This window comes from Oryctolagus cuniculus, chromosome 5, assembly GCF_964237555.1.
Source record: "Oryctolagus cuniculus chromosome 5, mOryCun1.1, whole genome shotgun sequence".
NCBI classification, from domain to species: domain Eukaryota; kingdom Metazoa; phylum Chordata; class Mammalia; order Lagomorpha; family Leporidae; genus Oryctolagus; species Oryctolagus cuniculus.
The window spans coordinates 4,722,690-4,734,776 of NC_091436.1; the positions used below are offsets into that span (position 1 = coordinate 4,722,690).

Here is a 12,087-nt window from a genome sequence, read left to right on the forward strand (position 1 = left end):
CTCTTCCAGGCCAGCTCTCTGCTATGGCCAGGGAGTGCAGTGGAGGATGGCCCAGGTGCTTGGGCCCTGCACCCCATGGGAGACCAGGAAAAAGCACCTGGCTCCTGGCTCCTGCCAGGATCAGCGCGGTGCGCCGGCTGCAGCGGCGGCCATTGGAGGGTGAACCAGCGGCAAAAAGGAAGACCTTTCTCTCTCTGTCTCTCTCTCTCACTGTCCACTCTGCCTGTCAAAAAAAAAAAAAAAAAAAAAAAAAAGAAGAAATGCAATTTGGGGAGGAAGGTTGTGTTTCATTTTTGATGTATGGAATGTAAAGAGCCAGAAGATAAGCAGGAGTGGCCAGGAGGCAAGTCCTCCATGGACGTGGCGATCGTGTCTAGAGAGAGCACTTGGATCATCTGCTCAGAGGTTGAAATCAAGGAGCTGATGAGAGCTCGAAGAAAGAGATGAGTCTCTCTGCTTCTATGAGTTCAACATTTCGCTTCCACACATGAGTGAGATCCTGCAGTATTTGTCTTTCTGTGCCTGGCTTATTTCACAACTTAACATAATGTCCTCCAGTTCTGTCCCTGTTGCTGCAAATTACAGAATTTCCTTCTTTCCATTGCGTATCTATAAATGCCACATTTTCTGTAAGCATTCACCTGTTGATAGACACCATTGTTGGTTCCATAGCTTGACAATTGAGGATAGTGCTGTGATAATCCAAAGCCTGAGATCCATATGGGATGAGGGAGATGGAGAAAGCATGCTTAATGAATACAGGGACATGACTGTAAAGAAAAAATAACTTCTGAAGTTCTACAGTGCAGTAGAATAAGCATGGTTGACAGCAATTAGTTGTCTATTTCAAAGTAGTTGGTAGAGAGAATTTTGTGAGTACCCAATGCAGAGAAATGATAAATGTCTCAGATGAGGCATATGCCAATGGTTCTGGTGTGATCCTCTGTAGTGTATTGAACTATCTCTTAAATACATACAATTACTACTGTTAAATTAAAAATTAAAAAGTCTTAGGAAAAAACACAGATGAGACTCACAGAACCAGAGGAGAGGGCCAAAGGTAAGATTTCATAAGGTCACCTCCACCACTCAGACATGACATAGCGAGGTTATATCTGGCTAGCCCTTCTCCTACATCACCACCTCCAGTCAACTTCAAAATTCTTAATATGATTTTATTGGAATGTCCAAATTTTCTTCCTCAAATTTTCAACACTTTAGAGTTTGTTATAGTTTAAAACATCAGTGCCTCGTAGGAAGTTTAGAATATAAGTTAGGAAGTTAGTAGAAAGCAAAGCTAGAGAATAGATACGAAAGATGTCTGCCTAGAATTGATAGAGTTGAAGTCATAGGAATTCATTGAGGTTAACAAGGAAATAAGTAAATAATGGATGAAAAAAACAAGAAACTCAGAGTAGTGAGCTTTTAAGATTCAAAGGAAGAAAAACCAATAAGGAGCAGAGGATTTAACTGGAGAAGATGCAGAGATAAGATTGTATGGAGTTAAGATGTTAAGGGTAGAGAGAAACCCGAGTTTAAAGTGTTTCCACAAGTCTGATGCAACAAACTAAGAAGGTGAGCCTTGGGAAGAAGACAAGGTATGGCCAATAAAAACCCAGGAATGTCTTGAGAAAAACACTCAGTAAAATGATGGAGTAAATGCCAAACAATAGGGGTTTAGGGCAGAGGTGGGGGAGGTAGGAGGTGAGTCGTGCTTCCAGGAAGCTCCAGGAAGTTTGCAGAGGCCGGAGAGGGAATAACAGACATGAAAGGCAAAAGTCATTGCAGGCACACTGTTAGATTTCTGTTCAGTTAAAACAACCACAGTCCTCCAAAGGAACGTGCATTTGTAAAACACCAAGTTCTTTAGTGAAGTGGTAAAACATGGAAAGGAGTAAAAGCATGTGAGGACCTTCATCATGCCTCATTTCCTGCAGAACCCCGTTCACACATGCAGTAGCATCTTAAACCCAATTTATACCTAACTAATAAGAGTTGGGAATTTAGCTGGTTTTCCAAAGAAACCAAAGCTTCAATCAAAAATTAAAATTTATTTTGCTTCCCTTGTTGTTGAAAATTCTGCTTTTAGCATCCTGTGATCTGATTGTACACTGTCCATGTTCTTTAAGGCACTGGCTTATATTTCCTGGGTGCGTCTCAGAGCCATCTTTCTCCTGATGCTTCCACAGTGCAGGTGCCCAGTTGAGGGACTACAGGTTGTTAACTTGACTCAAGTTCATTGCTCTCCACTGCTCTAGGGAAGTTGGAATATACCAATCAAAAGCACAGGGAAGTTAAGCAGAATAAATATTAGTTCATTGAGTATATTGTCAAGCCCATTTCATTAATATGGCATGGTAGGTTCTCACAGAAACTATCAACTATTAACAGGGACATCTGTCTGTGAAGCCAGACTCAGATGGGGGAATGGGAGGAAAGGAAGCTTATTTTTATAGTATGCACCACTCTTTCTCCCATAAACAAGATGGTAACCAGAGTTTTCATTTTTTGAGTATTTTCTTTGCAGGTCTTTTACGTAGATCATCTCACTCAAGTATTTACCTGGAACACTATTCGTGCTTTGGGGTATCCAGAGCAAATATTCCTCTTCCTTAGGCACAGACACACCTCTGCTGTCCCTCACTGTCTTGCCACGTCTTTCTTTCCAAGCATGCACCTCAGATGGGGTGTCTCCATTTTCTCTACTGCATGTGGTTTTCTGTTTTGGGGATAATCACAGCTTATCTGAAAGGCTTTAAGTCGGTGAGTATCAGAAATATCAGGACTGGGGCTGGCATTGTGGCATAGCAGGTGAAGATGCTGCCTATGATGCTAGCATCCTGTATGGACACTGGTTCATGTCCTGGCTGCTCCACTTCCAATCCAGCTCCCTTCTAACGCCCTGAGAAAAGAAGCAGAAGATGGCCCAAATGGTTGGGCCCTTGACACCCATATGGGAGACCCAGATAAAGCTCTTGGCTCCTGGCTCCTTAATTCAACATGGCCCAGCCCTGGCTGTAGCAGCCATCTGGAGAATAAGCCAGTAGATGGAAGACCTTTCTCTCTTTCCCTCTCTCTCTCTCTAACTCTGACTTTCAGATAAATACATAAATCTTTAAAAGAAAGAAAGAAAGATAGATCAGGGCTCAAATAAACTCTGGACATCCTTGTTCTATTGCTAAGAGAGCCAAGGCTCAAAGAGGTTAAGTGGAGTTAAGTTTATCAACAAGAACTCTGGCTTCCTGGATCTAAGTCCTACACTTGACCCACAAGCTTTTGGTCTGTGTGCAGCAATTCTAACCCCACATCTGGTTCTGAGTCAGTGGCTGCACTTCACAGAGCTGACGTCATTCTGAGGCAGGGCCAGTCAATAGGTCCAAACTGGAAGTGGGCAACTCAGAGTGAGCAACTGACATCCGAACTAGAAACAGCCTGCATGCCAAAGATACTAGACTTGGCTTCCCAGGCTACTGTTGGCTCTTGGGAATTCTAGCCAATCAAAACCTATGCCCAAAATGAGAATGGCACAAAACATAAAATACAGCCCAAATAGTCACAACCACTAACTTCTTTGCTTCCAAAGTTCCATCACGGGCACTCTCCTGGCCAGCCAATAGGCAAGACCACGGCCTGTTACCTTCTGAGGGCTCACAGAATATGGTAATCATCTCTCTCAAAACACGAGCAATTATTTTTTCTTTCAAAAGTTCAATATGATTTGATTTAGATATTAATATTTATGTGCTATTACTGAACATAAAATATTACAGTCAACGTTAAGGTATCATCTCAATTCAGTTTTTGAGTGGAAGTTTCCATGAAAATAAATAACCAACTATTTCTTAAACATTTGCATAATGAGCTATTTAAATGCAAGGGATTCTAACATATGTAAACAATTGCAAATAGCATGTGGGGAAATCTAAAGCAAAAATACCCATTGTTACTCCTAATATGTGATTCATGATTTAGCCAAAGCATATTTTTAAATTTTTATGCAGTAAAGAACTACACACTATACTCTCAAGCATAACATATTTTTCAGAGCAATTAGAAATCAGTAAAGGAATTAAAATATACCCTGACAGTGCTGAAAAATTATTAAGTGTCAATTATAAAAATACTTCCTTGACCAACATGGTACATAACACCCAGAGGGATAGACTTTATTTTTTTTTAAGATTTATTTACTTATTTGAAAGGCAGAGTTACAGAAAGGCAAAGATAGAGCAAGAGAGAGGTCCTCCATCTGCTGGTTCATTCCCCAAATGGCTGCAATGGCCAGACCTGGGCTGATTTGAAGCCAGGAGCCTGGAGCTTCTTCCAGGTCTCCAAGTGGGTGCAGGGGCCCAAGGACTTGGGCCATCTTCTACTACTTAGGGATAGACTTTAAAATCATCAAGATTAATTCCATTGCATCAGATTCTACAGGAAGTGATCACACAGTTTTAGTAAATTATGACCAATCAGATAACACAAGGCTTTTGTTTAGAAACATTCAAAACCATATTTCACTTCTCAGTAGCTGTATAGTTATTTATAACTAACCAAGCCAAATATGCCCTCTCGGAATATTTATCAACATCAAGTGTGCTGAAGTAGCTCAGTGGCAGAGTCTAAATTGCATTAGCTCATCCTTCTATCTAATCTAACTGTGTTCTTTTTTTTCTAATTTTTAAAAATTTTTTATTCTAATTTTTTAAGTGAAATGGAAGAAAAATAAGAGGACAGTGAGAGTGAACGCTGTCTGCTTTTGATAAGCAGTAAGATTGGTCCAACGGGGAAAGACACTCTATTTCGTGCTTGCTCCATGCTAATTACTGCCCGAGGAAAGCCACTTTTCAACCCACAAATAGCTGCCACCAGTCAGTGCACAGCCAGTGGGCAGCCCCGGAGCTGCTGCACAGGGCGGGGCAGACAGAAGCAGTTGCTATCGTGGAAGACGAGCTCCCTCCCTTCTTTTCCTGCGTCAGGAAGATTCTAAATACCAGACGCCTCGCGGAATGCTGCACGCTGGGTTCGTCTGTCCGCTGGGGCCACCACAAGACAACACTTGAACCCCAAAGCCACAGTGACACGAGGCCCCACGCTCACGTCGCTCCTAATTTCCCAGCACGCACTTTATTCAAGGGTCTGATACTGTGCACCGTGATTTCTACAAAGAACTCTGGGTGAACCGTGTGGTGTCCCTGCACACAGTGCTGATGCCGCTTTAGGGGTAGGGAAGGAAGTGAGTTTCTTGTTAGTCTAATTGCACCTAAGGAAAAAAAAAAAAAAAGGCAGCACCAGAAAATGACCCAAGATCTGGCCAATCAGTATTTTACACTTAGAAAATCACATAATTAAAAAATAATGTTTTTAAAGACATTTGAATATGTATATAGAACATGTATAAACACATGTAGATATATGCATAGATTTGTAAATGTGTATATGTGAGGGGACTTCCAAATTAGAGAAAATGAGAGAACAATGCAGGGATTTCAAGTTTTCTTGCATCAAAATGAACTGATCTTCTAAATGTATTTGTTCTTGACCTTTCTGGAGTCTGCTTGTATGTATTGATGTGGGTGGGTGTGTTTGTGTGTAAATATGTAAACTGACACACACATGCGCGTGCACGTATATGAATCTGAGTGGCACGGGTCCCATTTCTGCTTCCGACTCTCGGCTTCTAGATTCTGAGACTGTCTAATGGCCTCACTGTAACTGAACAGTGTTTCCCATAGAGCCCTCCATACGAGTTACCTGAGGAGAAAACAGCACAATGAAAAGGGTCCGTTCTCTTAATGGATTTTAGCTCCTCCACCGCTTAGCTGACTGAAACAGATGAAAGTAGATGCAGACTTCAACACAGGATCGTGTTTTGTGCTTTACGACGAAATGACAACGGCGTGTCGTTTTCCCTGTTAAAGTTTAAATTAGCAAAGCAAGAAAAAAACACAGAAGTAGCGCACAAAAGGCTTCCAAAAGGTTTTGCAAGATTGTTTTATGAAGATAAAATTATGAAAACAAGGAAAAGGCAGTTGCAAGAGCTGCTTCTTGCAACTTGCTTTCACAAGTGCTTCTTACGGAAACCACCGTCTCCGGCAGACACGTTTGCAGCAGAATGTGTCCAGGTGAGTCATTTGTCACATGGGAGTGCACATCCTTGTCCCAGGCCCATGAACCTCCGACAACCTTCACCTTCATTCCCATTGAGCTTCTTTCCTGATAGTTATTTTCCATTTTCTTGCAAAATAATTTCATACTGCCGGCAGTGTTGGCAACAGAATATTAAAAGTCAAATTTGTGTCAACATCCACAGAACAAATATCAGATGTTGCTATTAACACTGACATCAAAATCATTAAGAAATTTCCATCATGTAAATTCATTATCAGAATTGGATTGGCATGAATACATCATGGTGTTATTCATGCAAATGATTAAAACTCTGCCTCCTGAAAACAAATGGCAATAATGGAATCAGATGTCTTGTGCGCGTTCTTGACAATCCATTAGACTTGGTTTTAGGCACAGACTTCCAGATGATCAGAACGAAGGGGAGCAGAGCAAGGTTTGTCATTAACATTGCCAGTGTCCACATGGAGAGCCCGGGAGGGTTGCTGTGATGCCCCCAACCCTCTTCACCGCACCCGCCAGGGCACAATTATGGCTACAATTACTGCTGAAAAGAAGATAGGTTATTTTATTGTTGCCAATTTCGAGTCTCAAAGGACCTCTCACATGAAAAGGTTGCTGTGATTAAAACACTGGAGCTGTGATGGAACAAAGCAGCAGAAAATCATTAACCTGAGCCTCGCAGGTTTTCCTCACCACCCCACGAGAGTGCAATTGCCACCCTCCCTGGGTGCGGGAGGGGGTATGACTGCAGATGTCACTGACGTCGGCAAACTCCCCCAGTAAGCGACAGACATGGCAGCGAAGGGGCTGAGGCTCCCCTAGTCGGGGAAACACCTAACTCCACTGAACTCAGGAGGCTGGCAACTTGTACACCACAGCACTCACCACCGCGGTAGGCCCCCAATGATTAATATTCAAAACGAGTTAAGTGAGCCATCAGCAGCCAAACCAGCACCAGGCAGAGCGAGTGGAGCCTAATCTCTAAGAAGCTTCATTTGCAGAAGAATTCGAGAGTCCTGTCCAAATCCACTCAAGAGCTGGAGCCCCAGTTCGAGGAAAGCATGCGGAATTTACAAGCATGAGTTGCAACAAATCATATAAAATGGATTATACACCCATTGAAAATATGCTATGGTGGTTTTGGTGACATATATTGCGATGGCTGCTGGAGAAAAAGGCTGCCACATGAGTTCCTTAGAAAGTTGCTTTTCTGGAAAATCGAGAGCTGATTCTTGATGGAGTTGGCTTAATATGGCAGCAAACCTCTCACGGCTTGTAGGTCCAGATCCTGCTGCTGTTAACTCATCCACAGAGGAAAACTGCACCCTTAAGTTTATTTTTCTGTTTTAAAATTTTTATTTATTTATTGGGGAAGCAGAGGGACAGAGACATAGAGAGTGAGAGAGAGTGAGAGAGGGAGAGAGAGAAACTCCTATCCACTGGCTCACTCTTTACATGCCCATAATGGCCAGGGAGCTAAATCTGGGAATTAGGAACTAATCCAGGTCTCCCTTGGGGATAGCAGGAACCCAGTTACTTTAGTCATCCTTGCTGCCTGCGTGTCCACATTAGCAGAAAGCCGGAGTCAGGAAATGGAACTGAAAGTTGAATCCGGGTATTCCGATGTGGATCATGGGCATCCTGACCAGTGAATTCACTGCTAGACCAAGCGCACGCCCACTAACAAGACGATGTCTTGCAGGGTTTTCGTTGAGATGCATGTTGTGCTCTAAGTACTATGTTTTTGCAAAGCTGCCACTTGTACATAATTCACAGGAAACATTTCCATCAAAAAAACCATGCTTCACAAAACCAAACACTCCCTTAAGTTACTACTTCTCCTACTTCATATTTAAAAATGAACATCAATAAACCCACAACTGGGGTTTTCATGCAAATCAAACACGAATCTACCCCTGGAAGGAAAGTTTTAGATCACACTTGTCTGTAATGATGTGGAAAGTGCTGGCAGATTCTCAAGATGGACAAAATTCTGAAATTAGAATTTTATTTCCTAATTGGTTAATAAAGCAATAAAGTAACTGGATCTTGTTCAGAACTGAAAAATCCTTATGCACACCACAGAAGGGCAAGACTTCCAAGAATAAAATTCTAGAAATGCTAGAAAATTGAGCATTATGACAACATGCTCTAGCTTAGAAATAAGTATTTCCCCCAAGAAACTATTTCAATGAAAAAATTATTGTACAACAAAATTTCCCTGAGAAAATGAATATTCCTTCTTTTTTTAGGTTATTTTATTTTTTAAGGATTTATTTATTAATTTGCAAGTCAGAGTTACACAGAGAGAGGAGAGGTAGAGAGAGAGAGAGATAGAGAGGCTTTCCATCCGATGGTTCACTCCCCAACTGGCAGCAACACGGGTGCAGGGGCCCAAGGACTTGGGTCATCTTCAACTGTTTTCCCAGGCCATAGAAGAGAGCTGGATCGGAAGTGGAGCATCCAGGTCTCGAACCAGTGCCCATATGGGATGCCGGCATTGCAGGCCAGGGCGTTAACTCACTGCGCCACAGCATCGGCCCCGAATATTCTTTCTAAAATAAAGTCTTATCCTACCACTTACAATATTGCCTTTATTTTATGTTTTAAAAAAATCAAGGCTTTATTTTATTTGTTTGATTCCTGTGTATTTTGTTCTTTATTTATTTATTAAATTTTTGAATAGTTTTTAAGATTCAATATGATTCGTAGATACAAAAAACATTAATGGTATTCCATTCCTCACTTCCTCCTTCCCGCTAAGATTTTATTTTAGTTTTATAAACTTTTTTTTTTTTTTTGACAGGCAGAGTGGACAGTGAGAGAGAGAGAGACAGAGAGAAAGGTCTTCCTTTTGCCGTTGGTTCACCCTCCAATGGCCGCCGCAGACAGAGCACTGCGGCAGGTGCACCACGCTGATCCGAAGGTAGGAGCCAGGTGCTTCTCCTGGTCTCCCATGGGGTACAGGGCCCAAGGACTTGAGCCATCCTCCACTGCACTCCCGGGCCATAGCAGAGAGCTGGCCTGGAAGAGGGGCAACCGGGACAGAATCCTGCGCCCCGACCGGGACTAGAACCCGGTGTGCTGGCGCCGCAAGGCGGAGGATTAGCCTAGTGAGCCTCAGTGCCGGCCATAGTTTTGTAAACTTTTTACTATTTATTTGAAGGGCAAAGAGACAGAGGCAGAGACAAAGACAGATTTTCCCCCACTGATTCATTCCCAAAAGGCCCACAATAGCCAAAGCTGGACCAGGAGCCTGGAACTCAATCCAGGTCTCCCATGTGGGTGTCAGGGACCCAAGCACTTGAGCCAAAATCTGCTGCCCCTGGGAGTGTGCATTAGCAAGAAGCGAGAAGGGACTTGAACCCAGGCACTCTTGTATGGGGTGCAGGCATCATGCATGGCACCCTAACTGTTGTGTCAAGCACTCACCCAAAAACCAGCTTTAAGGTAAGCAAGAAATGAAAATACAACGACATAATGCATGCTTGTCTTTGTTTTCAGTAGCCATTCTATTGTTTGAGAAAGAGCAAGTACAGGGCTCCTTGGCCCTCAGCCCCATTTTCAAGATGAAGAGCAGACTGCTGGTAAAGCATATCGGGCCTTCCTCACTGACCCTCTGCCCTGCCCAGGCCCTATCTGCACAACGACAAGGCACAGCATGACTGTGAACTACGGAAGGCTCTTGTCAGATCAGCTCCCCAGGCACATCACGTCAGGCGGGAGGGGCTCCCCACCGGAGCACGGACAGAGAAACAAAACGGCACAAGCAAAGCCGTGGCAGATTCATTCCTGTCTGCACCAATCGTCAGGGTCCAGCCAGAGCAAACCCAGGGCAGAGGCTCCCAGGCTGGCGTTATTAGGTGGAGATAAAGAGACTGTGGAGCCCTAGGCGGAATCAAGCCGGACTCTCAGTTCCCCAAGCTGTGGCGCAGACAGGAAGACAGCAGGGAGCTGCCCCCACTCAAAGGTGGGGCTCAGCCAGGCCTGCACTGTAGGAGGCAGGGCTCTGAGCCAGGGTGGAGGAACACTGGGCAGCATTCAAGCCATCCATGAGCATAGATAGGAAATGTAGGCTGAAAGAGAGGCCTGCGTTTCTAAATCCCTTGTGGGCAAGCCCAAGGCAAAGCGCATTCACCCACTGTGAAGTCTTCTGGGAGGCAGGGGGCCTGGGTGCTGGGCGTGTCACCCTGTTCTTAGCTGGGGCACAGGAGCATGGCAGCCATTACAGCAGGTCCCAGACACCTGCACTGTGGGCGGAGCTGCAGCAGGGCAAGGGTGAGAAGCTGGGTGTGTGTGACAGCCTGGCAGGCCAGCTAGTCACCTGCGAGTGGCGTGATGTCAGCCTAGGCACACCAGCTCGAGGGACTGGCACAGTCTGCGTGTGAGCCCCGCAGGGTGCGATGCCCAAGGGCAGCAGAGTGTGCGCTTGTCCAGCCCGTCAGCCGCATTTCCTTGTGTGAACAAGTAACTCCTGTTGAAAATACAACAGCAGTGGCAGGTGCTGTGGTGAGGCAGGCTAAGCCGCCTTCTGCAGTAGCCGTATCCCCTACGGACGCTGGTTTGGGTCTCAGCTGCTCTGCTTCTGATCGAGCTTCCTGCTAACTGCCTGGGAAAGTGGAAGATGGCCCAAGTGCTTGGGTCCCTGCACCCACTCGGGAGATCTGGAAGAAGCTCCTGGTTTCTGCTTGGTCCAGCCCTGGCCATTTCAGCCATCTGGGGAGCAAACAGCAGATGGAAGAACCACCCCCCCACACACACATACACAACTATGACTTTCAAATAAATACATAAATCTTTTTTAAAAAAGAAAGAAAATACACAGCAAATGCCTGCAGTGACCCCTGCGTGGAGGCACTCTGAGTCCTTCGTCCTACAGACCCACCACAATCCTTTCCTCCCCGCAAGGCTGTTGTCAGACTGACGGCAGAGACCTTGAAACTTTCACAAAGCTCCTCCAACAAAAGCAGCTTTTCGAGAAATTAGATGATAGCAAGTACCCAAGTTCCCACTGGCAGAATTAATACATACTACATTTAGTCTTATTTGTTTTCAAACTTTTCCTGTGTGTGTGCTTTAAAAAACAAATTAGTCATCTGTTTTCAAGGACTCCTCTTCAGAATGTAAGAGAATGTGACAGATAAGGATCAATCCCTTTTGTGACGCCTCAGTGTGCCTTGGGGGTGAGTCCCGACCACTCAAGCACACACAGCGCTGACGTGGGTCATACAAGGACCAAGCTGCTACAATTTCTCCTCCTCTCCTCTGTGCCTTCCTCAAGCCTCTGCCTGCTGCAATTGTCATTCGCACTTGTTTATTGACCACAAACGTCCCTTCTGTTCTTCTCACAGAGAGCATGGCCGTTTGTTTCAAAGCTCGCGTGAAAATGATCTACACCCTTTCTCGGCAGCATCCTGCCAATGTCCCTTCAAGTCAGAGTCTCTCCTCCCCAGGAGAATACTGTTGTCAGAACATATTCACACCTCTACTACCCCATCACAAATGAGAGTTAATAGGATTGTCACAGTACTAAGGAACAAAGGGGGTTGAAAGAATGGCATGGAGCATGCAGCTTGCAATGGACTCTGAACTAACATAATCATCATGAAACACTCACAGATTTTTCAGGTAGGAAAAGGTAGACACTTGCCTTTTTAAAAAGATTTATTTATTTATTTGAAAGGCTGAGTTACAGAGAGCAAAGGCAGAGAGTGAGAGAGACAGAGAGAGAGGTCTTCCATCTGTTGGTCCATTCCCCAGCTGTGCTGATCTGAAGACAAGAGCCAGGAGTTTCTTCCAGGTCTTCCACGTGGGTACAAGGGTCCACTGCTTTCCCAGGCCACAGCAGAGAGCTGGATCAGAGCCGGGACTAGAACCCGCGACCATATGGGATGCCAGCACTGCAGGCAGCAGCTTTACTCGGTGGGCCACAGCTCCAACCTCAACACTTGCCTTTGAGAT

General features: G+C 44.6%; 1 long non-coding RNA gene across 4 annotated transcripts in view; it reads right to left on the bottom strand.

The window, feature by feature from the left end:
- Nucleotides 1–12,087, bottom strand: part of LOC127492930 (uncharacterized) — a 126,262-nt gene that overhangs the window by 84,536 nt on the left and 29,639 nt on the right. For all 4 annotated transcript variants that reach the window (XR_011388422.1, XR_011388421.1, XR_011388423.1 and 1 more), the window contains exon 3: nucleotides 5,749–5,906. This is a non-coding gene — a long non-coding RNA (uncharacterized lncRNA). The remainder of the gene's footprint in view (nucleotides 1–5,748; nucleotides 5,907–12,087) is intronic.